This window comes from Ovis aries, chromosome 14 (assembly GCF_016772045.2).
Source record: "Ovis aries strain OAR_USU_Benz2616 breed Rambouillet chromosome 14, ARS-UI_Ramb_v3.0, whole genome shotgun sequence".
Classification (NCBI taxonomy): domain Eukaryota; kingdom Metazoa; phylum Chordata; class Mammalia; order Artiodactyla; family Bovidae; genus Ovis; species Ovis aries.
The window spans coordinates 31,679,725-31,706,692 of NC_056067.1; the positions used below are offsets into that span (position 1 = coordinate 31,679,725).

General features: G+C 37.2%; 1 pseudogene; it reads right to left on the minus strand.

Annotated features, from left to right (window-relative positions):
* Nucleotides 1–1,223: 1,223 nt before the first annotated feature.
* Nucleotides 1,224–26,968, minus strand: part of LOC101103176 (large ribosomal subunit protein uL13-like) — a 36,044-nt pseudogene continuing 10,299 nt past the window's right edge.

Consider the following 26,968-nt stretch of genomic DNA (forward strand, 5'->3'; position numbering starts at 1 on the left):
TAAAAGAGATTGTAATAGAGGAGACTTTATTATTATTTGCTTGGCATTGAAGAAATTTGCAAACCTATCTCCAGTGCACTCCAAGTTTATCTGCAAATTCTAGACTCTTATTTATTTTAAATACTGTATTGAAAAATAATTGCTAACATTTGTTGAAGGCTCACATGAAGAGCTCTCTTCTTGGTTTTTCTGATTGTCTGTTTTATTTAATTCTGAGGATCATCACAGGCATTTTTCACAGACAAGAACTCTGAGTCATAAGAAGGTTAAGCTGCCTCTGTGAACGAGAGCCTGGCTAAATTTCACAGTCTGAGATACTTCTTCCCTGGTAGATGAGCCACAAGATAAGTAGTTGTGGAGGAGCTACAAGTCTAAATTCTTAACCAACAGTAAGCTGTTGTGCACGTGAAACTACTTTGCAGTCAAATCAGTATATTTCACAGTCACTTCTTTTTTGCTTTCTCTGTAGAATCCACACATGGGTCTGCTTAATGTTAAGGTATGCATGGAAATCTGGTTGAATTGCAACTGAAGTGGTACTTTTTCTCCTGCTCAGTATTACTGCTGCTGAAAGAAGAAGTAACTTTCTGTGGACTATAATGCACAATTTTTAATACTGTATTATACTTGTATGCTTCAGAGTTCTTAAGAAATTGACAATGTTCATCTGATCTTTGTCTTGGTACTAGGATAGTGTGTGCAGTAGACTCTAATACAATGGAACTAGTAACAGAATGAAACTGGAAGTAAAATATGCCCAAACAACCATTCCTCCTTAATTGAGCCATATAATATATTATATATTATATCAGTCTAGTTTAAAGCAAAAGTGCAACTATCAAATAGGTTATTTTTAGAGAAACCTTAAGATAAAGGTAGCATGTGACCATATTCAATATTTCTTAGGAATTTGATTGGTAGAAAAATGACTTCATTTGTAGAAATTTTTATGTTTTTATTTATTAAAATTTGATGCCCAGTAATTTCTTATTAGTGCTCAATACTGTTCTGAGGTTGGGAAAAGTACCAAATCATTGTTTGGAATCTTTTTTTTTTAATTTTTATTTATTTATTTTTTTAGTTTTTTATTTTTTAAATTTTAATATCTTTAATTCTTACATGCATTCCCAAACATGAACCCCCCTCCCACCTCCCTCCCCATAACATCTCTAATCTTAATTGAGTATCTGGATACTAAAAAAGTTTCAAATGTATGAGAGCACAATAATGGACATTCCTCTAAATCCATTTTATATATATATTTTTTTTTGAGGAATAAATGATCAATTTTATTGGGGTCAGACTAGAAAACTGTGGGTCTTAAGGACCTCTGTGAATTTGTCAGTTTTCTTCTCTATATTCTTTTCAGCCTGCTTCCATAGCCTCATAAGCTGCTTTTTCTGATGATGGATCGTGGCCTTCTCCTTTCTCTTCTCCTCCAGGGTGACTGTTACCACCTGGTACTTCCAGCCAACCTCATGAGCTGGGCAGCGTAGGTAGGCAAACTTCTGTGTAGGCTTTAGACACAAAACCTTGAGGTCAGCAGCAACCATCATTTGCTTTTTCTTGTCATAGGGTGGCGGGATCCCAGCAAACATCTTGAGGTGGTCCAGGGCATCCTGGCCTTGCTTGGTCTTGTGGAGCAGCATGTCCACCAAGGCTGGGACTCAGAAGTGGTAGGGGCCACGAGAGGTGTTAGTGTTCATTACTTGTGGAGGAAAGCCAGATACTTCAACTTATTTCTGTAGAAACTGCCAAAATGTTGATGCCCTCACAGCACACAAACACAGCCTTCTTACTGACCTGGAAGAACCACGACGGCCGCCAGGTGGTTCAGGAGGCGATCTCAGCCATCTAGCACCAGGACCTGCCCTGCTGCTGTCTTTAGCAGTTGCCTAGGCTGAAACCATTTTTTTAAGTGATTGAAAATATTCTAAAATTTGGATATGATAAGTTTAAGAATGTGTTCTGCATGTGACTATCTCCAGCACAAAAGCTGAAATTGTGTGGGTCCAAATAAATTAACTAATATTTAAACTTCATGTATTCCTTTCTGTTTTAAAATGCCACACCTAAACTATTATCCAAAGCCAAAAAAGAGAGTAGTCAAATGAACTGAGAGGAATTATCTGCTTATTTAACTGTTTACACATATAATTTCATGTGTGGAAAAGCTATTTCTGAAAATGTATAGCCATATTTATCTTTTTTTTTTTCATTCGATGGTTAGTCATAACTAGCTGAGACATTCTTGAGAATTTCACTTTAGCGATTATGTTTGTGAGGAACTATATTCACCAGGAAAAATGTTATGTTGTTAAAAAACAATTATTGATAGAGTAGTACATGCATGTCAAGTCTCTTCAGCCGTGTCTGACTCTGTGCGGCCCTGTGGACTGTTGTCCTCCAGGCTCCTCTGTCCATGGGATCACCATGCAGGAACACTGAAGTGGGTTGTTATGCCCTCCTCCAGGAGATCTTCCCGACCCAGGCATTGAACCCATATCTCTTATGTCTCCTGCATTGGCAGGAGGGTTATTTACGACTAGCACCACCTGGGAAAGCCCATCCATAGAGCAGATAGGAAGTCAAGTAAGTTGTCAGGTACTGAACAAATTCCCACTCAAACCTGACAGTCTCTAACTCCCTGAACTTGGGTAAAGAAGAAAGGGATTGTAAACCTTGAGCAGATACTAAGATCAAGCACACAGGAATATGCATTATATGATTGAATTCTATATGCTAGACAGTCCCTGTCTCCTCTTAGAAACCTCCCATGCAGAATAATATATTCTATTGTGTCTCTCCTCTTACATCATTGCCGTCTCAGATATTTGCCCAGTTTATTAGCATGAAAACTGGGATTCAGTCACTTAATTTATCTTACTGCCTTTTTTGTTTAGTCTTGGCTCTGCGTTAGCTCTTGCTACCGCTAGTTTATTTAACAGGGGAACATGGACTAATCATCAGCATAAGTGATTGCCTTACATAGCCAGGAGATAAAAAGGTTTTAGTCAATACTGATTATTAATTATTTGCAGTTGTCATTTAGCCAGAATAATTCACTGGGCTTTCAATCCCCCTCTTCTAAATATGCATGTGTCAGTGTAAGTATACTTTGAAACACATACTAGAACTAACATTATCTATGATAAATATACCCTTCCAGTTTTCAGCAAATATTTTTGGGAAGGGAGCATTGATAAAACAGGATGAGTTAATCATACTGGTTGTTATTTGTGCAAGTCCCCCATCTGGTTTGATCAGTTTTCATCTCTCTCCTCACATATCTCTCTTCTTCTATTGACAGTGATTCTAAAATTTTAAATGTATATTTGTTAAAATTGTGTGAATATATTTTAAATTTACATTAACAACATTTAAAAGCTTTTTGCTGATTAATATGGTATTAAGATCTATCCTTGATGCTACTTTGTGAAACTCTAGTACACTTCTCTCTGCAACATTTTTGTTTAAACAGCTACTCAGTTCAGTTCAGTTCAGCTCAGTCATGTCCGACTCTTTGCGACCCCATGAACTGCAGCATACCAGGCCTCCCTGTCTATCACCAACACCCAGAGTCCATCCAAACCCATGTCCATTGTGTTGGTGATGCCATCCAACCATCTCACCCTGTGTCATCCCCTTCTCCTCCTGCCCAAAACCTTGCCCAGCATCAGGGCCTTTTCAAATGACTCAAATATTCACATCAGGTGGCCAAAATAGTGGAGTTTCAGCTTCAACATCAACCCTTTCAATGAACACGCAGGACTGATCTCCTTTAGGATGGACTGGTTGAATCTCTGTGCAGCCCAATGGACTCTCGGGAGTCTTCTCCAACACCACAGTTCAAAGCATCAATTCTTCGGCGCTCAGCTTTCTTTATGGTCCAACTCTCACATCCATACGTGACCATTGGAAAAACCATAGACTTGACTAGATGGACCTTTATTGGCAAAGTAATGTCTCTGCTTTTGATTATGCTATCTAGGTTGGTCATAACTTTCCTTCCAAGGAGTAAGCGTCTTTTAATTTCATGGCTGCAGTCACCATATGCAGTGATTTTGGAGCCCAAAAAAATAAAGTCTGACACTGTTTCCACTGTTTCCCCATCTACTTCCCATGAAGTGATGGGGCCAGATGCCATGATCTTAGTTTTCTGAATGTTGAGCTTTAAGCCAAATTTTTCACTCTCCTCTTTCACTTTCATCAAGAGACTCTTTAGTTCTTCTTCACTTTCTGTCACAAGGGTGGTGTCATCTGCATATCTGAGGTTATTGATAATTCTGGCAATCTTGATTCCAGCTTGTGCTTCCTCCAGCTCAGCATTTCTCATGATATACTGTGCATATAAGTTAAATAAGCAGGGTGACAATATACAGCCTAAACATACTACTTTTCCTACTGGGAACCAGCCTGTTTTTCAATGCCCAGTTCTAACTGTTGCTTCCTGACGTACATACAGGTTTCTCAAGAGGCAGGTCAGGTGGTCTGGTATTCCATCTCTTTCAGAATTTTCCACAGTTTATTGTGATCCACACAGTCAAAGGCTTTGGCATAGTCAATAAAGCAAAAGCAGATGTTTTTCTGGAACTCTCTTGCTTTTTTGACTATCCAGTGGATGTTGTAAATTTGATCTGTGGTTCCTCTGCCTTTTCTAAAACCAGCTTGAACATCTGGAAATTTACAGTTCATGTATTGCTGAAGCCTGGCTTTGAGAATTTTAAGCTTTACTTTACTAGCATGTGAGATGAGTGCAATTGTGCAGTAGTTTGAGCATTCTTTGGCGTTGCCTTTCTTTGGGATTGGAATGAAAACTGACCTTTTCCAGTCCTGTGGCCACTACTGAGTTTTCCAAACTTGCTGGCATATTAAGTGTAGTACTTTCACAGTGTCATCTTTCAGGTTTTGAAATAGCTCAACTGGAATTCCATCACCTCCACTAGCTTTGTTCGTAGTGATGCTTCCTAAGGCCCACTTGACTTCACATTCCAGGATGTCTGGCTCTAGGTGAGTGATCACACCATCGTGATTATCTTGGTCGTGAAGATCTTTTTGTACAGTTCTTCTGTGTATTCTTGCCACCTCTTCTTAATATCTTCTGCTTCTGTTAGGCCCCTACCATTTCTGTCCTTTATTGTGCCCATCTTTGCATGAAATGTTCCCTTGGTATCTTTAATTTTCTTGAAGAGATCTCTGGTCTTTCCCATTCTATTGTTTTCCTCTATTTCTTTGCACTGATGGCTGAGGAAGGCTTTCTTATCTCTCCTTGCTATTCTTTGAAATTCTGCATTCAAAGAGGTATATATTTCCTTTTTCTTTGCTTTTGCTTCCCTTCTTTTCACAGCTATTTGTAAGGCCTTCTCAAACAGCCAGTTTGCTTTTTTTGCATTTCATTTCCATGGGATGGTCTTGATTCCTGTCTCCTGTACAATGTCATGAACTTCCGTCCATAATTCATCAGGAACTCTGTCTATCAGATCTAGTGTCTTAAATCTATTTCTCACTTCCAGTGTATAGTCATAAGGCTCAAGTGGTTTTTAACTCTGTTACACATATTTTAACATCTATGTGCTAGCTATCCAACTTTGGAGAAATTCTTATTTGAAGTTTTGGAGTACTGAAAACTGTTAAGCCTTTGTAATATCTTGATTCCCAGGTCACTCAGTAGTAAAGAATCTGCCTGCAATGCAAGAGACATGGGTTCAGTCCTTGAGTTGGGAAAATCCCCTGGAGAAGGAAATGGCAACCCACTCCTGTATTTTTGCCCGGGAAATACTCATAGACAGAGGAGCTTGAGGGCTACAGTCCGTGGGGTAGCAAAAGAGTTGGACACAACTTAGTAACTAAACAACAACACTATTTTGATTCAGTCAAGATTGAGAACTAACAGTAGTTAGTTACAGTTATACATAAATCCTTGTATCTTAATCCATAGTTTTTATGTTACAGTGCCTTAACAATCCAATTGAACCAGCTTTCTTTAATATTATTAGCATCCACCAAATGCTTATTTTCTAAACATTAAACTTGGTCATACTTTCTACCCAACCTTATATTAGTTACTCTTTTCTCGCCTTGAAACTTTACCTCATTTGCTTCTTTCCTCTTCTTGCCTCCTCAGTGCCTGAGACATAGACTTGGATGCAAGCATTTTTTTTTCCCCAGTGTTATCTCAGAAAGGAGGGAATAGAGACTGAGAATGATCAGTTGAAGGAAAAAAGTGATTAAAGAATGCATCCTTGAACAGTTTATCATCATGAAAAATGGGACATTATCCTATTATTGACCCTGTATGAAACCATGTAAAATGTCCCACCTAATCACTTCTTTAGAGGATCAGAATATGAGGCAATTATCCAATAACTCCTGTAGCTTACTGGTTATGGGTTACCTCTAGAGATGTTAGGTAAGTTTCCCTCTTCACACACTGTCAGGCTGTGCCTGTGCCATTAGACAAGCAGTTGTCTGACATTGAAGAAAACATAAAAGTCTCCATTGAGTCTCTTGAGATGAGATACTGGGAGATTTAAAATGCTGTCCCTCATAGCTGTGGTGGAACTAGATAAGCTAAGAAATGTGTTGTGAAACTCAAGAAGTATCTGCCTTCAACAGGTTTCTCTTCTTCCGATCCTACTCTTTGCTTTTTCTTTTCTTCCTGCCTAAATAAAAAATATGATCCAGGTAAATGTATAGATCAAATAATGGGCAAGATCCAATTACCTACCACTAATGGGATCATGGTATAATAGGAAAGGCAGAGCAAACCATTTTAATCTGAACTGGTAGTCGAGAATATATGCAAACAAGATCACTGAAAACATTGCATCTATGTAACCTTGGGAGAATCACAGAGCCTTGAAAGGACTTGCCTCTAAGATGTAACTTCAGTAGTGCTTACGAGAAAACCTATGTCAAAAAAATAGTTGTTTCATCATGCACGCATACATTCTTTTCTTTTTATATGCCTGAAAAAAAATTCCACTCTTGACCTTATGGCTCTATATGTTTCTGCATTCTCATTCTATAAAATTTATTTTTTTTAAATTTATGTAATTATTTGATTAATGTTTGGCTCCCATAATAGACTAGGACCACTAGAAAAGAGATTGTATCTGTTTTCACTTACCTTTTTTGAATTTCAAGCCCTGACCTAGTGCCTGACACACAGATACATAAAAAAATAAAGCAAAGTTAAAATGAAAGAACCAAGAATTCTATGGTTCAGTCTTCCTTTTACTGTAAATTTGCTCTGTGACCTTCGGAAGGTCACTTGGTATTATAGGTATCAGTGCTCACATTTGGTCACTAGACTTAGTGATCTAAAATGGATCCTCTAACTCAATCTTCTATGACTCAAATAATGTGAAGGCAAATTTGGCATTTCAATAAATTGATGATAGCCATTCTTTACTGATGCATCTATCTTAGAAAAGAAGTGACCATCTTATGTTTACATGGCAATAGTAAACATAGTAAACATATGTGACCATAACTCACCTCTACATAATTTCAAATCTCTTTTGCTCCTACCCTCCACATATACTATACTTCTATACAGTAAGTCCTCTACATATACACCTTCAAGTTGTGAACTTTCAAAGATGCATACATGCATTCCATCAGCATCAAGTTGCCCTGTAACTTATTGCTAACAATCCTTAGCTCTACAATCACCCACCTCCTCTCTCTCCTCCAGGCATTAACTCTTTTTGCCGTTCACTTGATGCCAGCACCTGTATGCCAGCTGGTGTACTGTGCTACTGTACTTTTCAAGGTATTGTACTGTAAGATTAAAAGTATTCTCTTTATTTTTGTGTTTTTTTAATGTATTATTTGTGTGAAAACTATTTTCAACCTATTATTTACTAGTTTAAATGGTACACTATAGTACTTTATAGCCAATTGTGTTAGCTGGGTACCTGGGCTAACTTTGTTGGACTTACGAACCAATCAGACTTACAAATGTGCTCTTAGAATGGTACTCATTTGTATGTGGGGGATTTAATGTATATATGCATGCTCAGTGGCTTCAGTCATATCCAACTGTTTGTGACCCTATGGCCTATAGCCTACCAGGCTCCTCTGTCCATGAGATTGTCCAGGCAAGACTAATGAAGGGTTGCCATGCCCTCCTCCAGAGGATCTTCCCTACGCCAGGATCAAACATGTGTCTCCTGCAACTTCTGCATTGCTGGCAGATCCTCTAGCACTGAGAAACTTTTTTTTTTTTTTTTAAGGTCAGAATAGCATGAATATGAGCACACTTCCATTAAAAAAAAAAAGGTATCAGTCTTAGAGTCCCAAGCCTCCACCAAGTGGATACCTAATCAGAATATATTTAGAGCCAGTGTATCTTTTGTTCTTTATATTTAAAAAAAAAACTACATTAAAAAAAAGATGTTGGATTGCCATGTTAAATATAAATCAGTAATGCCAGAGTTGAGATATAATGTCTGGTCAACTCCTCTTTGTTTGGCTGAGCCATGGAGCCGCAGATCCACGTCAGCATCCTCTAGGAAAGTTAGAGAAAAAACAGACTTTCTGATAAATTCACTTTCAAACATAGACTATCAGTGGGATGCTTTTAAAAGCTAAATCCTCAGCAGTAGAAAGTGACACGATACTTATCAGAAGAGCCTTCCTTCATGAATTCAGGCCTCTGGCTCCTCTATTGTATATCTATTCACATAGAAAAAGAGGCCACACATCCACAGTGAATGTATATTAGCATATAGAGAAGGAAGGACATATCCATACAGGGTGTGAATTCACAACTAAAGAAGAAAGAACACTCTGACAAAAAACATCTAGCGAGCTAAACATATGGCTTCAAACTTTCTGAGTTGTCAGCAGAATGTCCGATAGTGAAAATTATGTCAGCCTTTCCCCCTAGAAATCACTCCATAAAAATTTAACTCCGTACCATTTCAAATTCATCTGAGGAAAAGAGAGATAAAGTACCCTTAAATCAAAGAGATTTATGTATTCCAATAAAACTGCAAGATTTTGTTTTGATAGGAATAATGCAAGAACCAACAAATTAAATGCTCTTGAGGAATGATTATGACTGTAGGAGTTATTTTGTTTTTATCAGGATTGAATAGCTGTAACTTGTCTCTTACAATTGTACAGATTGCTGTGGTATTGATAAGTGGCTTATGAGAAATGGTGTTGAATTGGAGAAAAGTTTAATTTACTTTTAATTTCATAAATCTGACTTAACATCTTGAGTTGTAGTTATTTATTATTTACCAGCCATGATACAAAGTAACCTGCCACCAGGGACAGGGACATCAATAATGCCCTTACGAAGATCACTGTCATTGGAAGGAATGGCATACATTCCACTCGGATGTCAGTGATGAGTAAATTTGAAAATTGCCTCTGACCTCTCAGGGAGTTTCAGCTTTTACACACTTATGCTTCCTGAGGGTCTTTCTCTGCACTTGGCATTCACTAAAGTGCCACAGAAGCAGAATGGACTGATCAAGTGATCTGGAGGCCAGTCAAGATAAATTAGATGCTTAATTTATATACCAGGCATTGCAGACAGACTAATTACAAAGAGACAGTTTGATAAAGTAATGTAAGACTCTGCACATATTAGTCAGAGCTTGCTTCCATGAAATTATTGCTGATATATTTGCTCTGCGCTTTGAGATTTTGTATGCACAATTGTGCAGTGAGCACTATGAAACACATTCTATAAATATATTAAAACTGTGCTATCTGCCAAACTTTTCTAATTTTATGCTGCCCACAAGAGAGGATTTTCCTTTGCTTTGTAACTTTTTTCTTAATATTCACTGAGATGGATGTGAAATAGTTGAGCAAGATGTCTAAAGATATAGTAGCTGAGGAAGATGATGAGAATACAATCATAATACGATAGAATCAATCACTAAAAAGTGGGGAAATAGGCCTCTTGAAAAATAATGCTAGAATTAAAGTTCTTGTCTCATGTCTTAAAAATTCAGAGACTATACTAGATTTTGGGTTCCCCACAAGGCTCAGTGGTAAGGAATCGCCAGACAGTGCATAAGATGCACATTTAATCCCTGGGTCACAAAGATTCCCTGGAGAAGGAAATGGCAACCCACTCCAGTATTCTTGCGTGGGAAATTCCATGAACAAAGGAGCCCGGTGGGCTGCAGTCCATGGCTTTGCAGAGTCAGATATGACTTAGGGTCTAAACAACAACAACACTAGTGTTTAGAGAAACAGAGTGCAAAACAACAGTTATAGAGAAGAAGTTTTGGGAGGCTACTGGTGTTATATGGCAAAAACACAGGAATAAAGAAGACTGTATTCCAGACCTTTCTGTTTGTGTACAGTGGCTAATAGAGGCAACCAATAGTTCATGTTCTTGGAAAAACTTTAAGCATTGTAATTGAAATGTAAGCTTAAGTTAGTTGCCTAAGGGGAGATGAGGAATTGAGGTCACGACACGAATGAGTGACTTCACTTTCACTTTTTACTTTCATGCATTGGAGAAAGAAATGGCAGCCTACTCCAGTGTTCTTGCCTGGAGAATCCCAGGGATGGGGGAGCCTGGTGTGCTGCCATCTGTGGGGTTGCACAGAGTCGGACATGACTGAAGTGACTTATCAGCAACTTAAATACTGGTGATAGCAAACAGCCTCTTCCAACAGCACAAGAGAAGACTCTACACATGGACATCACCAGATGGTCAACACTGATATCAGACTAATTATATTCCTTGCAGCCAAAGATGGAGAAGCTCTATACAGTCAGCAAAAACAAGACTAGGAGGTGACTGTGACTCAGATCATGAACTCCTTATTGCTAAATTCAATTTCTTAAATTGAAGAAAGTAGGAAAACCACTAGACCATTCAGATATGACCTAAATCAAATCCCTTAGGATTATACAGTGGAAGTGATAAACAGATTTAAAGGACTAGATCTGATAGAGTGCCTGATGAACTATGGACAGAGGTTCATGTGCAGGAGACAAGGTCAAGACCATTCCCAAGGAAAAGAAGTGCAAAAAAGCAAACTGGCTGTCTGAGAAGGCCTTAAAATAGCTGTGAAAAGAATAGAAGCAAAAGGCAAAGGAGAAAAGGAAAGATATACCCATCTGAATGCAGAGTTCCAAAGAATAACAAGAAGAGATAAGAAAGCCTTCCTCAGTGATCAGTGCAAAGAAATAGAGGAAAACAATAGAATGGGAAAGATTAGAGATCTCTTCAAGAAAATTAGAGATACCAAGGGAACATTTCATGGAAAGATGGGTTCAATAACAAACAGAAAAGATACGGAACTAACAGAAGCAGAAGATATTAAGAAGAGGTGGCAAGAATACACAGAAGAACTGTACAAAAAAGATCTTCATGACCCAGATAATCACAATGGTGTGATCACTCACCTAGAGCCAGACATCCTGGAATGTGAAGTCAAGTGGGCCTTAGGAAGCATCACTATGAACAAAGCTAGTGGAGGTGATGGAATCCCAGTTGAGCTATTTCAAATCCCAAACGATGATACTGTGAAGTGCTACACTCAGTATGCCAGCAAGTTTAGAAAACTCAGCAGAGGCCACAGGATTAGAAAAGATCAGATTTCATCCAGTCCCAAAGAAAGGCAATGCCAGAGAATGCTCAGGCTACCACACAATTGCACTCGTCTCACACACTAGTAAACTAATGCTCAAAATTCTCCAAGCCAGGCTTCAGCAGTATGTGACCCATGAACTTCCAGATGATCAAGCTGATTTTAGAAAGGGTAGAGGAACCAGAGATCAAATTGCCAACATCAACTGGATCATCAAAAAAGCAAGAGAGTTCCAGAAAAAAAAAAAAAACCATCTATTTCTGCTTTATTGACTGTACCAAAGCCTTTGACTGTGTGGATCACAATAAACTGTTGAAAATTCTGAGAGTGATGGGAATATCAGACCACTTGACCTGCCTCTTGAGAAACCTGTATGCAGATCAGGAAACAACAGTTAGAACTGGACATGGAACAACAAACTGGTTCCAAATAGGAAAAGGAGTACGTCAAGGCTGTATATTGTCACCCTGCTTATTTAACTTATATGCAGAGTACATGATGAGAAACGCTGGACTGGAAGAAACACAAGCTGGAATCAAGATTGCCGGGAGAAATATCAATAACCTCAGATATGCAGATGACACCACCCTATGGCAGAAAGCAAAGAAAAACTAAAGAGCCTCTTGAAGAAAGTGAAAGAGGAGAGTGAAAAAGTTGGCTTAAAGCTCAACATTCAGAAAACGAAGATCATGGCATCTGGTCCCATCACTTCATGGGAAATAGATGAGGAAACAGTGGAAACAGTGACAGATTCTTTTTTTTTTTTTTTTTTGCTCCAAAATCACTGCAGATGGTGACTGTAGCCATGAAATTAAAAGATGCTTACTCCTTGGAAGAAAAGTTATGACCAACCTAGATAGCATATTAAAAAGCAGAGACCTTACTTTTCCAACAAAGGTCCGTCTAGTCAAGGCTGTGTTTTTTCCAGTAGTCATGTATGAATGTGAGAGTTGGACTATAAAGAATGCTGAGCACTGAAGCAGTGATGCTTTTAAACTGTGGTGTTGGAGAAGACTCTTGAGAGTCCCTTGGACTGCAAGGAGATCCAACCAGTCTATCCTAAAGGGGATTAGTTCTGAGTATTCATTGGAAGGACTGATGTTGAAGCTGAAACTCCAATACTTTAGCCACCTGATGTGAAAAGCTGACTCATTTGAAAAGACTCTGATGCTGGGAAAGATTGAAGGTGGGAGAAGAAGGGGACGACAGAGGATGAGATAGTTGGATGGCATGACTGACTCAATGGACATGAGTTTTAGTGCACTCCAGGAGTTGGTGATGGACAGGGAGGCCTGGCATGATGCAGTTCATGGGGTCCCAAAGAGTCAGACATGACTGAGTGACTAAACTGAACAGAACTGATCTTAAATACCGACTTTAAAAAATGCCACTGTAAAATCAATGGTGTGAGACATGGTATATTTGGGGGAGAGAAGAGTATCAGGTTGTTAAAGAGAAGTTCAAAGGTCTACACAGAGAACAGAAAGAGATTTTGTAATTACAGGTGGTTACATAATGTTTTTAAAAATTCCCTGGTATGGGATGGTACCATCAGAATCACAGTGGGCATTAGTGTTAACATTGTGAACTGAACGAAATCTCTTGATTTATCTCTAGAGAAAAATATTTAAAATGAACCAACAAAACATGTCCAGAAGGTCATTGTAGTCAATGCACTAGGGACAGAATTTCTCAATTAGATACCCACTGCCTATAGCCGAAAGGAAAGTAAGCCTAAATGAAGTTACTCAGATTGTCCCGTAGGTTTTGCTGCACATGTTGTGGCTACTTCAAGTGAATGGTACCTGACATCTAGTATCTAAGTCATTGTATACATTTGCTCCTTAGGTTTTAAAAGATACTTGCATGCCTGCCTGAACCTCTTAGAGTAAGAATCTTATTCTTTTTTAACTTTGAGTTGAAGGCTGCCTTGAGGCTCCATAGAAGTTTTGAAGTTAATCGTCTCAAAGCAGTTTTCTCTAGAATTTCAGAAGAAAATTCAAATTAACAGTGTCCAATTTCTCAGGGTGGAGAGTGCATTAAATCCCTGAACATTCAAATTAAGCTCTGAAAACTTTCTGTTCACTCTATGATTTGCCTTTATAAGATTCTGGAGTATCTGATATCTCCTCCTCGCTGTGTAAACTGATCAAAAAAATAATTATGTCCACAAACAAGTGATTTTATGTCCCTGGACCCTGTGACATTTGCATACCAATGAAGTTTCCTTGACAATGTGTCATGTGTTCAAGTCTCTCCTTCCTCCAGGACTTGTATCAGCGTAAACCCTCTTTGAAAACAACAACGAAGTCCTACATTTAAATTCCTTTCTGGGTCAGAGGCCACTGATTACAAGTACATGCTGGGAGGTATATAGTCTTCTCAATAAAAATAAAAGATCAGTAGGGTTAAGAGTCAGACATTCCTGGTTCAAATCCCAGTACTGTATTTTGAACAATATAATCATAGACATATTATTTTTTAAATGTCAGATTTTCATTTTGTTAAATCATTTCCTTTTTTGGTAAAATGGCAATGATAATTCTTACATCATCGGACTATAAGGGAAACTAAATGACATAGTATATGCAAAATATTTAATAATATGTTTGATACATAATTAGAATTCAGCAAGTTTACAGATTCTATATACTTCTCACCAAAACTGTTTTTTCCAGGAACATATATGGTTTATATTTAAAATAAAATAGAGAGTGGGTTCTCTACCATCTCAAATGTACAGTGTTCTTGTTTACATAAGAGTTTTCCATCTCTGTTTATCAGAACAGCTAGAGATGGTATTCCTGAGATATTTTACCTTGCATTTGACACAATCTTTAACTTAATAATATCATCTTTGTCTTTATGTCCAAGACATTCTCTCCATCCATGTAAAACTCAGGTAGGACACATAAACTTCCCTTCCCTTGCTTCTTTATCTAAAGAAGGTGGTAGCAAGATTTGTCCCCCAATACTACTATTCCATGGCTTTTAGTTACTAAACTTAAAAATGCCTTAGTTTTTCAAATAAAAATTAACTTTAATATGCTGTTTTGTCTACTAAAGTATTTTTATCCTTAATGTGTTTCCAAGTTGACTCTCTAGCCTAATGACATAGAAATGACTAATTCCTCTGGAATAAGAAAGCAATCAGTAGATTAAATACTCCTCTGCCTGTATTCCAAACTCAAAATTGCTTGTTGGATGTAAGCATTAAATGATGGTATGATTACAATCTACAGTACATTTATTCATTCATTCAAAATTTATATGAGTGCCTATTATGTGCCAGATACTATGGTGATGCTAATAAATATGTATATATAATATATATGTACACACATGTGTAGTATATATATAATTATATGTGTATATATATATCTTTATAGTTCATAAAGTGCTTTTGATTATCTCATTTAATATTTATAATAATTCAATGGGGAAGGGGAATGATCCCCAATTTTAAGATAAAGAAGCTAATTATAGGAGAGGTCAAGTAATTTTCCTAGCATTCTATAATTAAGTAATAGACAGAAATTGAATGTAATCTGTTAACATTTTATGTTATTTCTGATTAAATTACACTTATTTTAGGACCTTTGTTTGTTTATATGTTTGTCGAATAAACTACATAGTCAGAAAAACCTAGCTCAGTGCATGTATATTTCCACAAGTAAACTTTAAGATAAAAAATCTGCTATTTTCTCCTTCAGCCTTAGACACATGTACTTCTGGCTGGTGAGCTAATGCATAGTAAATCCATGTGGTATGCAGAATTGGAGGTCCTATGGAAATACTTGTTTCTTTTTAGCTAATATGTAATGAGTTTAGATTGTCTGACTAATGAAGCATAGAATGCACTATTTCTCTCTAAATGGTGCTATTTCAACACTCAGCCTGGAACTTTATCAGAAATGCAAATTTAGACACAGAGCTGTCTATGCATCTGCTTTGTTGCATAGCCTCTGTGAATGTTTTTTCATTCTTTCTTTCAGCAAACCTGAAGATTTGAGAACCAAAAAAAAAAAAATGGTCAAGATCACATATTAATAAATGATGGACTGGGACTCAAATTTATTTCTTCTTGGTTTCTTAATCATCACTCCTCTCCCATATAGTGATCTCATTGATTATCATCTCATTACAGAGAAGAGGGAACTTTCTTCATCTCTGATGCCTCAGTGCCAGGTGTACAGTCAGCGCCTAATAAATAGATGTTGACTTGTCTGTATGAATGGACTTTTCTTTCTAGCATCATATACTGGTATACTATTATATTTCCTGGAGCCAGAGCTTTTGAACTGGATGAGTTTGTGATGGTTGTCATGTCATGCTACACTGGATGGACTTTAAAAGCCTGTTTATAGCAGACTAATCCAGTGAGTGATCGTTCTATGCTTAAAACTGTCTCACTGAACTCATAGCATCTGATGCAGCCTATTCCATTTTCTGGTGTACCTGCACCCACATGCATACACACATGCCTAAAGGGTGTTGTTTTTAATATTATGAATTGAAATCTGTCCCTTAAAATTTAACTTCTTTTTCCTAAATCTTATGTTGGAAGAAACATGCAGTTTAATCATTACAATATCTCTCTCTCCTATATTGAAGTATTTTCAAGTTGTAATCCTTTAAATACAAGGCCAGAGAGGTACTTTTTTTTTTTTTTTCTAAAAATATCTTCCTTTTACCCTCATGAGCACAAGTAACATCAAGACCAAGGACTAATCTACTGTACACTGTCTCCCATGAAATTTAAATTTAAATGGAAAAAAAAAGGATGATTAACTAAAGACATGAATAATGAAATAATGCATTATATAATTGCTAATAAACATTGGTAAATATTTAAAGGTACAATTACCTATGATTTTTCTCATCCAAAAGAATATTACAATGGATACAATTTTCTGTACTTAGAAATTTATTACAACACTATTCATTATAGAACTTATCTTTTAAAATTCAAAAGATTTTCTCTATAAATATATTCTATTATATATTAAGTTCAAATATTTAGTTTATTTTATATATATATATAATTGATGTATGGGCATCCTCAGTGACTCAGCAGTAAAGAATCTGCCTGCAGTGAGGAGACACGGGTTCAATTCCTGGTTTGGGAAGATTCCCTCAAGGAGGGCAAAACAACTCACTCCAGTATTCTTGCCTATAGCTGTGTTTGAAAGTGAAAGTTAAAGTCACTCAGTCCTATCTGGCTCTTTTGTGACCCCATGGACTATACAGTCCATGGAGTTCTCTAGGTCACAATACTGGACTGGGTAGCCTTTCCCTTCTCCAGGGAATCTTCCCAACCCAGGAATTGAACCAAGTTCTTACTCACTGCAGGCAGATTCTTTACCAGCTGACACATAAGGGAAGCCCAAGAATACTGGAGTGGGTAGCCCATCCCTCTCCAGTGGAACTTGCTAGTTTTAGCAGACATTTGGTCCTGTCCAAAAAGATCCATAGAGACATATGTTCCATACCAAAAGGTCCTTGGTTGTTTGTCCTATCCAAAACTACTTGGCATGGACCAAATGTGCTCATGTACTTTTTGGATAGGGCCCAATTTCAACTACCTTTTGGTGTGAACTGAATTTTTTATTGATCAGGTGTCTCATGGACCAAATGTCTGTGGATATTTTGGCCACGACCAAATGTCCATCAAAGTAAAGCCATACCAAACTTATTGGTCATCCCTTGAATGAAGCAAGCCAAGTATACCTTATTTAGTTTTGACTTTTCTTAGTTTTGTTTTTTTTTTTACTTAGAGTCATTATAAACTAAAAATTTCACGCATCAGCTCTTATACCTACCAGTTTATTTTTTAATTTACTAGTTGGTATGAATCTGTTGAGAACATTTTAACACTTTTGAGATCTTTGAGCATATGCTCTGTAAAATTGTAATATCATTACCTCTCTGATTAATTCTGTGTTATTTTCACACAGAATATTTTCTCTAGTCTAAATGCAAGTATATTATGAATTAAAATTATTAACTATTATTATTAGGATTAATCATTTTCATCATAGCTTGAGTAATGGATGAGTCTGATTCTCTACTGGAAACAAAAAGATTAAGAAGAGGTTTTTTAAATTACTTTTTTTTTAAAGTACATTTCATTTGTGAGATCGGTACTATTGTTTCTACTTTCAAATAAGTGAACACAGAGAGGATAGCAAATTTTATTAAGGCTATATAGATTATATATAAATGACACCACCAGAATTTGAATTTGAACTTCACTGTATTAAAATCCATCCTATCAATCATTATTCTGTACTTCCGCTCTCACGTCTCTTTGGAAGTGAGGCCAAGAGTCTCACACTGCCCTGCACAGGCTTATCCTCTCTTATGTGGGCTCCGCACATCATATTTCTTTCTTCTTCCACAGCCTGTTCCAAAGCAAATAGGGACACATTCTCCCATGCTCCATCTGGAGACTCAAACTCACTCTACATTTTTGTTCTCTCTTTTTCACTCATTTTTATATTATCTGTCCCACGTTTACCACTATGGCTCATATACATTAGCTGTTGAGAAACATACAGGTAGGATAAACATATTCTTCAGATATATTTTTATTATCTGTTGATCTTCAAATTATCTGTTTTATATAAATTCTGAAGATATTTTAAATTATGACCTGAAACCTGTGAGAACAGCTCCTCAGTTCTGAATAACTGAAAGAAAAAAAAAAACAGCACCCTATTTCTCTCTCTGTTGCTTTATTTCTATCTCTGTATGCCCATATATCTATATTTTGCTATCAAACTCATAGAGTTCAAAAGCAACACTGGCTCCCAGTGAATGTTCCCATAGCAATATTAGCAAAGTTCCATTGCTGCTGGCTCAGTGCTTATTTGAATGGGCCAGCAGGACCATTTCCTCTTATGTTACAGGTTTCAGTGCACAGCAGAGAACAACTAAGGCTGCATGGGCACTTATCTGAGTGCCTCTTCACAGAGGTTACCTAAGGAAACAAGAAATTGGGAACCAGATACATGTCCCTTTTACAGCTTCAAAGGAAGACCTTTATGCTTATTGGAAGAATTTTTATTTTTAATTGCCAAGGACAAGAATCTGGCAGAATCAAATTAAAAAAGGAAAATTAAATGCTGTCACCAATCAGGACTTTATAAGGCGGCACCACATCAGAACATTGTCAGTGCCAGTTCTGTGCCAGGGGAAGAATTACCAGAACACATCACTAAATGTTCCCTGGAGAACCACAGAGGTTGTTAAGGCAGGCAGGCAGGCAGACCTGTATGTATATCTGGGTTTTGCCTTTTAGTGCTGTTTTAGTCTGGACTCTAGTGAAAGCAGACACTGACAAAGGATTTAAGAAAAGGAGATTCCAGGAAGTACCAGTAGGGGAGTGAGCAAGAGACACTGGGAAGCATAAAGATTCAACTAAGCATGCATTATACAATAGATTAGAGTTATGTGCAAATGTAACTCATTTCATTTTCATGGGGAAACCAAGAGACAGTGAGGATCATGCTTTACTGTTCTCCACCAGAAGGGCAAAGAAGCTAGATTTATGCTTCCAACGTCCATCTGTTATTGTCTGAGTCATATTCCTGAGACTATTAACACCCTGGCACTTCTGGTCTAACCAATGAACAGATGAGCAAAAGCTCAAAGGTGGGGAGTTGCATTGGGATCCCATGTCGTGTAAATATGGGTGAGGTTCCTACAGTGCCTGCTCTACTAGGTTGGTGACATAACTTCTCTCACTTTCATCTGTAAAAAAAAGGGCACAATCGTCAGAATTTCACAGAATTTTCAAAGGTGAGTTGGCATTGCATGAGTAAGATGCTTAACACAGTATCTAATGTAAAAGGGCGCAAACAGAAAAATATGCCTGTTTCACTTTTAAAAGATAGTTGACAAAAGATATGTTTAAATCTATTTAGGAAACTCTGAAAAAGTTTAAAGGCAGTCAGTTCCCTGAACCACATGATTAAACTTTGTGCAAAATAATATTTGAAGTGCTTTTATCTAGGGAAAGAAGTGCTCTATTTGCAGGTGGGTTTAGGTATAGGGGTGAATTATGAGTCCACTTACTAAGTAGTAAATGTGTATTAACTCTTGGGAAAGAAAAGGTCAAGTAGAAGGAGGGAGGAAGTGAATTAATTACAAAGCGTCTTGCTAAGTAATTGTAAGAACTTAAGAAAAGGCTAAAGGAATTATGCTGCCAGACGCTGAATGTGGCCATGTCTGTGTTGAGCAAGTAGGCCAATTTACTTAACCAAGGGAAGAAATAAAGGATACAAAAACAGAAGAGAGAGCCAGAAACAATGAAATCATTAGCTGTCTCTCGGTGCATTTATCTAGCAGAATTATTTGTTCCTTGTAGAGATGCTCTCTGTAGGCACCTATGTGTGTACTGCTTATGTTTAAGTTATCAACAATATGTTAAAAAGAACTCTTCCTTGGATTCCATGGCTGTGTACCTTTCATGTATAGCAAAAAAACAAAATACACATTATAAAAGCAAACCCCAATCCAAAATAAAATAACTTTAAGTGGACTAGAGTATTTTGTTTGATATAACTAGGTAAATTAAATGTTCTTCTAGCACTATTTCCCAGCTACTGTCCATGGGATAGCAAAGAGTTGGACCTGACTGAGTGAGTAACACACACACACACACATACACACACACACACAAGACTATTTCAAACTCAAAGTTTAATGTGAGGCTCATCTGAGGTTTGAAATTTGGTAACATAGTTTTCCATGTGAAACATACAAAAAGATGCAGAGACCTGAGTTCAAATTATGGCTGTGTCCTTTAACACACATTAGACAGTAACATAACCTCTGTAAGCCTCTTTTCCAGGATTACATGGTATGAGTCATACATATTACCTTGGATGAAAGATGCCTTTGCCATTCCACTTGAGCACAATCTAGCTCTTCCTGGTGCTTATAGCATCATAACTCAGATAATTCGTTTGATCAGTGCATGTGTAGGATTTTTCATAGTTCAATGCATGACAAATGACATAGTTTTCATACATGGGCTATGCTCAACAAATTACTATGTGGTACAAATTTATAGATTTATAAATTGTATACTACCAGCTATATTATGTATATAGTCATTTATTTACAATATTTATCAATAAACCATCATATATAGGACTCTGTTCAGGGACCACAGAAAAATGCAGTTAAGATGTAGCCATAGTCCAAAAGTTGATTTTTTTATTAAGAAATATGTTTATAAAATAAACTATATAATGAATTATAACAGGAAGAATACAGTTGGAAATGTTTGAAGGAAAAATATAAAGAATTAATGACTGTGATATCTAGAGGTGACTCTATTGGTATCAGTAGCATATATCAAGATAAAAACCAGAATCTGGAGCCACAGTCTTTGCATTTGAACTCCAGTTCTGCCAGTTATCATTATTACTTTGGGCAAGTCAGTTAACTTATATATGCTTAAAGTTTCTTCATGTTTAGAAAGAGATTCTTACATGGAGTGCATTTTTCTTTAATATAGGGAAAGCAATTAGTACAGTGTATGGAATGCGGCAAAGGCTAATTAAGTGTTTACCTTTACTGAAAGTGAAAGTGAAAGTGAAGTTGCTCAGTCATGTCTGACTGTTTGCCACCCCGTGGACTGTAGCCTACTAGGCTCCTCCGTCCATGGTATTCTCCAGGCAAGAATACTAGAGTGGGTTGCCATTTCCTTCTCCAGGGGATCTTCCCAACCCAGGGATCAAACCCAGGTCTCCCGCATTGGAGGCAGATGCTTTAACCCCTGAGCCACCAGGGAAGCCCTAATTATTATTATTTACTAAATTTTGGATTAAGTGCTTTAACAACACCACCTAATCCTATAAGTATAATCCTATGAAGGAAGGCTGTTGTCATCTCCACTTTATGGATGAGTATACTTGGTTTAAGATATTATTTTAACTTGTCTAATTTTAGACAGATAATATATAGCTTCAGAGGGTGAGATGGTTGGATGGCATCTCTAATGCAATGAACATGAACTTGGGCAAACTTTTGGAGATGGTGACGGACAGGGAGGCCTGGTGTGCTGTAATTCAGGGGAGTCACAAAGAGTCAGACATGAATAACTGGGCGATTGACCAACAACAACAATATATAGTTGAGACAAGTTTTCTTTTATGTGATCCCATTTCAAGCTTCCAACCATATTGCTCTTTGAAAAAGTAAGCAAAGCAAGGAGTAAAGCCAGAATAATGTTTTTGCTGGAAATTCAGACTTGGACAAATGAAATACATGGTTTTGAAAAAAGGGTTAATAATCTTATAACTGTATCCAAAAAACAGTAGATGGGGCTCATAATCCATTTAGAAGATCTTTAAATGTTTGGGTGGTTGATAATGTAATCAAAGTTACATTAATAGTTAAGTTTTATGCATTATTTAAGAAAGTTAGAAAAAAATAACCCCTTTTTAAAATGACTTATTACTTTCCCCTATGTAATACTGAAATACATACTTAAAGTACATACATACTTATGAAATACATACATAAGCCAAGTATCTCTCCCCCTGTTTTTTTTTTTTTAATCAACTCAAGAATATGAATAATTTAAGTTCCTGAAATCAAGGGAGGACTCAGGATCTGACAAGCAGTGGGATCTGACAAGCAGTGTCTGAATTCTAAGCAATCTCCTGTGAAAGTTCAGAAAAGCAAATTGGCTGATTCCAGTTAGGTAGAACTAGAAAGATGACCATTGAAGATCAGTTTTACCTTGAGGCTATGAAAGAATGCACAAACTACCATTCTTCTATAACGAGTGCTTCATTGAAAGTAGATTTAAAATACCTTTGCCCAGTATCTTTTATTTTACTTCCTTCAAATCTCTTTATTCTATTGGTGGCCATCCACTCAGTTACCTGTTCCAGAAATAAGATATTAAACATATTCAGCAGTAAGCAGTAAAAATATTCAGGCTAGCCCATCTTATAGAAAATACATAATCAGTGACTAAAGATGGGTTAATGGGACCTCTTGAATCTTGAATTGGAATATGCCTTATATACAGCAATTAACATGTTTGAAAACTAGAATTAATAAATAATCATAGAAAGTTCAGCTTCAATCACCATTACAAATGTTTGTATTTATTTTTTGCAGAACAATTGACATCTAATTAGCATGTTAAGAGCTGCTTGTGTTTAGATATTAATCAGACATCTTTTAAAAATGTTAGAGTTGTTTATTTAGGTAAGCTTGGTATAAGCATAATTGTAATTAACTTATACCGCTTCAGGACTTACCTCTCATGTAACTGCTGGAGCCATAACCATAAACGTCTTATTTATTCATTTATTCATTCATTTAATAAAATGGTGTATCAGAAACCAATTACTTCTTAAAATACAGGAAAATTACTCCAGCCCCTATGGAAGGATGTTTGTCCATATCTTTATTACTTCAGAATTTGAAAAGAAAAAGTTTGGTGGGAGAGGTTTTGTGAACAAAACTGGCCATGCCTATAAAGCTTCTTCCAACTTTCAATACTCCTATAATACTTTGAACACAGTTTATTAGCTTTTAATACAATGCGTTATAATACTTTAAATAAGTTGACTCCATTACACTGTGAAATTTCAAACAATTATACTGAAATCTATTCCCGTTTGTATCCCCATTTCATAACATGATACCTGGAAAATAATAGGCATCGATAAAATCTATTAAAAAGAGTGAATTACCTACTGGTATGATCTATTGTTAAGAATGTGTATTTTAAGTCTCTTGGAAAATCCAAACTTTAGCATTAGACACACCTGGAATGAGAAACATGGCACAGCTCTGCTCTAACACACAGGGGAACTTTATGCAACATCAGACTCTCATCTCTGAAACAGGAATTACAGAATGGTGGTAAATATAGGCTGGAGAAAGACATGGCAACCCACTCCAGTATTCATGCCTGGAGAATCCCATGGACAGAGAACCCTGGTAGTCTTCACTCCATAGGGTCGCATAGGGTTGGACACGACTGAAGTGACTTAGCACGCAGTGAGTAGAATAGTAGTATCAGTTCAGTTCAGTCGCTCAGTCATGTCCGACTCTTTGCAACCCCATGAATTGAAGCACCCCAGGCCTCCCTGTCCATCACCAACTCCTGGAGTTCACTCAGACTCACATCCATCGAGTCAGTGATGCCATCCAGCCATCTCATCCTCTGTCGTCCCCTTCTCCCCCTGCCCCTAATCCCTCCCAGCATCAGAGTCTTTTCCAATGAGTCAACTCTTCACATGAGGTGGCCAAAGTACTGGAGTTTCAGCTTTAGCATCATTCCTTCCAAAGAAATCCCAGGGTTGATTTCCTTCAGAATGAACTGGCTGGATCTCCTCACAGTCCAAGGGACTCTCAAGAGTCTTCTCCAACACCACAGTTCAAAAGCATCAATTCTTCGTCACTCAGCCTTCTTGACAGTCCAACTTTCACATCCATACATGACTACTGGGAAAACCATAGCCTTGACCAGACAGACCTTAGTCGGCAAAGTAATGTCTCTGCTTTTGAATATGCTATCTAGGTTGGTCATAACTTTGCTCCCAAGGAGTAAGCGTCTTTTAATTTCATGGCTACAGTCACCATCTGCAGTGATTTTGAAGCATCCCCAAAATAAACTCTGACACTGTTTCCCCATCTATTTCCCATGAAGTGATGGGACCAGATGCCATGATCTTCGTTTTCTGAATGTTGAGTTTTAAGCCAACTTTTTCACTCTCCTCTTTCACTTTCATCAAGAGGCTTTTTATTTCCTCTTCACTTTCTGCCGTAAGGGTGGTGTCATCTGCATATCTGAGGTTATTGATATTTCTCCTGGCAATCTTGATTCCAGCCTGTGTTTCTTCCAGTCCAGCATTTCTCATCATGTACTCTGCATATAAGTTAAATTAGCAGGGTGACAATATACAGCCTTGATGTACTCCTTTTCCTATTTGGAACCAGGCTGTTGTTCCATGTCCACTTCTAACTGTTGCTTCCTAACCTGCATACAGATTTCTTAAGAGGCAGGTCAGATGGTCTGTTATTCCCATCTCTTTCAGAATTTTCCACAGTATTTTTGTGATCCACACTGTCAAAGGCTTTGGCATAGTCAATAAAGCAGAAATAGAGGATTTTTTTTTCTGGAACTCTCTTGCTTTTTCCATGATCCAGCGGATGTTGGCAATTTGATTTCTGGTTCCTCTGCCTTTTCTAAAACCAGCTTGAACATCAGGAAGTTCGTGGTTCACATTTGCTGAAGCCTGGCTTGGAGAAATTTGAGCATTACTTTACTAGCATGTGAGATGAGTGCAATTGTGCGGTAGTTTGAGCATTCTTTGGCATTGCCTTTCTTTGGGATTAGAACGAAAACTGACCTTTTCCAGTCCTGTGGCCACTGCTGAGTTTTCCAAATTTGTTGGCGTATTGAGTGCAGCACTTTGACAGCATCATCGTTTGGGATTTGAAATAGCTCAACTGGAATTCCATCACCTCCACTAGCTTTGTTTGTAGTGATGATTTCTAAGGCCCAAATGACTTCACATTCCAGGATGTCTGGCTCTAGATAGCATGTGGCAAATATAAAGACAAATATATGGCATGAAGTGAGTACTTGGGAGGTGGAATATTCTGTTATGTGTGTGTGTGTGTGTGTGTGTTTTTAATGTAGATACAAGCTAAACTTTGAAAATGAGATTGCATTTACAGAAAATCCACAGAAGTCCCAAGAGTTGTCTCCATGCGATAGCATTTGTCCAAAATCCGCTAGAAGGAAATATTAAGGAGGAGTTATTCTTAAGTTCATTTGGAATCTTCCAGTTATGTGGCTTTGGAGAGCAGTTTCACTGACTCTGCAGAAGCTTTTGCGCTCTGTTTGCATGTGGGTTAGAGAAGTTATTTGAATTTCAGTAGCTGTGTCCTATTCCTTGTGTCTCAGGGGTATAGTTGTGTTTTCTCTGACTCAGAACCAGTGTTTGGAAGTAGGTAAAAATAGTCTGGAAGGCAATAATTTTTCTATCAAATGGAATAAAGTGGGGCTAAGCCAACTCCTGAACTAAAGTCAGAAAGCAAGCAAGTGCAATATTTCTCTTGTTGCTTAGACTGGGGAAATGGCCTGTGCTCTGGCTAAAAAGGCAAACAGCAATCTAAGAGTTAATATTCCTATGAGGCTTTACTCCAGTGCAGCATAACACAGATACCGCCTTTGATAACATGTTGACAGAAGGGTCAGTCTGCCTGCTTAGATTACCACCAGTGACTGGGACCTCATTGTCTCATTTTCCAGTGCCTTTTCTATGTTCGGTTTGGTTGGTTGGTTGTCTGTTTTCAACAGCTACTTCTAATATTGTCTTCCAATAATGCCTGCCTCCTGATATTCATACCTTTATGTGATCCTTTCCCCTTAAGTCTAGGCTAGAGCTTGTGACTTGCTCTTAAAGGAAAAAACACCACAAAAACAAGGGGATATGACTTCTACGACTAGGTTATAAAAAGAATTTGGCTTCTATCTTCCTCAACCTCCCTTGCTTTCTTTTTGCTCATCCTAAGGGGAGCCAGTTGCCACACTGTGAGCTTTTCTATGGAAAAGCAGACATGGCAAGAAAATGGGAGATGTATTCAGCCAACAGCCAGAGAAAAACTGAAGCTCTCATTCCAGAAACCCGAAAGGAACTAGTTTGCTCAAAAAAAATATTTTAAACTAAAAAAAAAAAAATTAACAAGTCAAATTTGTGAGTTAAGAGAATAGGGCTTGGAGGAAAATTGAGAGCATTTAGTTTTATTTTAGGGGAAAAATATATATCTAATCAATAATATAGGTTTCCAACACTTAAAACACTAGAGAAAAAAAAAGTGAATCCAAAGCAAATAGAAGAGTTAATAAGTATAAGATTAAAAAATCAATGAAATAAAATTGAAAATAGAATTAATGAGAGTAAGATTTGATTATTTTTTAAAAAAAGAATTTTATAAACATCTATCAGACTGATATAAAAGAGAGAAGAAATAAATTATAAATATTAGGCACGATTCTAAATTTTTTTGAACTATACCCAAGAGTCAGACTGCTAGATTATGGTGGCTCCACTTTTCATTTTTTAGGGACTTCCACACTGTTCTCCATGGCACCAGCACCATTTTGCATTCGCATCAACAGTGTCTAGGGTTTTCAATTTCTCTCTATCCTCCCCAACATTTGCTATTTTATTTTTCAATAATAGACATTCTAACTGTTATGAGGTCATATTTCATGGTTTTGATTTGTTTTGTCTGATGATCAGTGATTTTTGAGCACCTGTTAATATACTTGTTGGCCTTTTGTATGTCTTTAGAGAAATATCTATTCAAGCACTTTGCCAATTTTTTTAAATTGAATTATT